Source organism: Pteropus vampyrus, unplaced genomic scaffold, assembly GCF_000151845.1.
Source record: "Pteropus vampyrus isolate Shadow unplaced genomic scaffold, Pvam_2.0 Scaffold143, whole genome shotgun sequence".
Classification (NCBI taxonomy): Eukaryota; Metazoa; Chordata; class Mammalia; order Chiroptera; family Pteropodidae; genus Pteropus; species Pteropus vampyrus.
The window spans coordinates 1,767,910-1,770,510 of NW_011888924.1; the positions used below are offsets into that span (position 1 = coordinate 1,767,910).

Sequence of the window (2,601 nt, forward strand, 5' to 3'; positions counted from 1 at the left end):
AAATCGTCGTCGCAGCTCCTCGCACCATCCCGTCGGTGTGGTTGCTTTCGAGGCGCCTTTCTTCTTACACTAGACTGGGGAGGCGGCCTGAGCTGCAGCCCAGCCCTGCTCCCTGCTCCAGGTCTGCACGTCCCACGACGGTCGGGTGGTATCCGAGTGTCGATAATGAGAATTTCGACGATGGCGGCGGCCGTGCCTCCTCTGCTGGGGACGGGGACGGGGAAGGGGCGTCCAGGGGTGCCCGGCCCACACAGGTGCCCGCAGCTCGTCCTCCTCCCCATCTCATCTTCTCCCCACAGAATCTCTTGAGGGGGGAGGCTACTTCTGTTTACCTCATGGACCTGAGGGTCAAAGCAAGTAAGGGCCCGGCGCAGGATCTCGTGGCCAGGCCGACGGGGCCCGGGCTCCTGGCTCCATTTTTTGTGCATTTTCTTCTACATCATTTCTACTTTTGTTTCCTTCTAGGGCAATAAATATGTGTGTGTTCGGAATGTGTGTGTGTGTGTGTGTGTGTATGTGTATCCAAGCGGGGCATATATATGTGTCAGGAGTGGTATGTGTCTGTGTATATGTGTGTCTGTGTGTATGTGTGTGTTCGTGTGTGTTTATGTGTCTGTGTGTGTGTTTGTGTGTTTGTGTATGTCTGTGTGTCTGTGTGTGTGTTTGTGTATATGTGTTTGTGTGTATGTGTATGTTTGTGTGTGTGTGTATGTGTGTGTTTGTGTATGTGTGTGTTTGTGTGTCTGTGTGTATGTATGTGTTTGTGTGTATGTGTGTGTATGTGTGTGTTTGTGTGTATGTGTGTGTTTGTGTGTGTGTTTGTGTGTATGTGTGTCTGTGTCTGTGTGTGTGTTTGTGTGTATGTGTGTCTGTGTCTGTGTGTGTGTTTGTGTGTCTGTGTGTGTTTGTGTGTGTCTGTGTGTGTTTGTGTGTGTCTGTGTGTGTGTCTGTGTGTGTTTGTGTGTCTGTGTGTGTTTGTGTGTATACGTGTGTTTGTATGTATGTGTGTGTCTGTGTGTTTGTGTGTTTGTGTGTCTGTGTGTGTTTGTGTGTTCTGTGTGTTTGTGTGTATATGTGTGTGTGTTTGTGTGTATGTGTGTGTTTGTGTGTGTATGTGTGTTTGTGTGTCTGTGTGTTTGTGTGTATGTGTGTGTTTGTGTGTATGTGTGTGTTTGTGTGTATACGGGTGTGCGTCTGTGTGTGTATGTGTGTGTTTGTGTGTATGTGTGTGTTTGTGTGTATGTGTGTGTATGTGTGTGTTTGTGTGTATGTGTGTTTGTGTGTCTGTGTGTGTTTGTGTGTCTGTGTGTATGTGTGTATGTGTGTGTCTGTGTGTGTTTGTGTGTAATGTGTTAGGAGGGAGAACATGTGTTTGGGATCAGCCTCTACAACTGGTTTCCTTGGGGCAGGATCTCTGGTCCCCCGGCAGGAAATATTTGAACCCATCCGCACGGAGATCAGTGAAGGAGGGAAACGGACAAAGGACATGGCCGTGCATTGACGATACAACCAAACACAACAGACTCCAGCGGAACCTGGAGCACGCTCTCTGTTGTAAGCGCTTCGTGTGGACTGGCTCACCTAATCCCCCCTCGTACCCTGCGAAGTGCGTACGGCTGGTATTCCCGTTTTGTACATGAGGATCCCGAGCCACAGGGAAGTGAGTAGTTTGCCCGAACGTTCACAGCTGATGGCTGGTAGAACCAGGGTTCAAACCCAGGCAGCTTGGCTCTGCTCAACCTCACTTATAATAAGAGAGAATCGAACAAACACAACGAAGGGTGACCATGTATCACGTCCCAGGTTGGCAAAGATCCAGAAGTTTGATAATCCGAATTATAAGCTGTTGAGACATTTTGTGCCTCTATGAAGGGCACTTTGGTGGTGACTCTGAATTTAAAACACTAAATGTCATGCGGTATCCTGGATGGATCCCAGAACAGAGAAAAAGGACATTAGTGGAAATCCCAGTGAAAGCCGGGAAAAGTCTGGAGGGTAGTGAATAGGAACGTGCCAGTGGGTTTCCTGGTCGCGACACGTGTCCCTGGCAGTGTCAGGTGTTCACAGGGGAAACCAGGGGGGAAGTAGGAAGGGGGCTCGGTGCACGGTCTTTGCAACTCTTCAATAAATCGAGAAGTATCTCCAAATAGAAGCTTATTTTTAAGTTTGTAAATGCACATACTCGGGAAGGCAGCAGTTTCGCTTCGAGTTCACCCTACTGCTACGCTCGTGTGCGTGCGGAATGGTACAGACACACGGCTGTCCGTGGCACCTGTGTCGTAGCAGAGGGCGGGAAGCCACCTGAATGTCCGCAGCAGTGTCCTGGCCAGGTGTCCATGAGGTGGCTGCCACATGCAGGTGGAAAGGCAGAGACAGCTCTTCACGTGGAACCGCCTCGCCCATGGGCTGTTAAGTGAGAAGGCAAGGGGCCAAAGGGTATTGTGGAAAGGCAGAAATAGATATGCGTGTATGCCGGGTGTGTGAGTGTGTGCGTGCGCGTGCGTGTCTGAGAGAGAGAGAGGCTGGGTATCAGAAGGAAGACAACGGCTCCTTCAGGAGGGGAACTGAGGAGCTAAGAGCCTGTGTTTTACTGTAAACCTT

At 50.1% G+C, this 2,601-nt stretch overlaps 1 protein-coding gene across 1 annotated transcript in view; it reads left to right on the top strand.

The window, feature by feature from the left end:
* Positions 1 to 2,601, top strand: part of CACNG4 (calcium voltage-gated channel auxiliary subunit gamma 4) — a 15,291-nt gene that overhangs the window by 10,439 nt on the left and 2,251 nt on the right. The gene's annotated exons all lie outside the window — the stretch shown is intronic.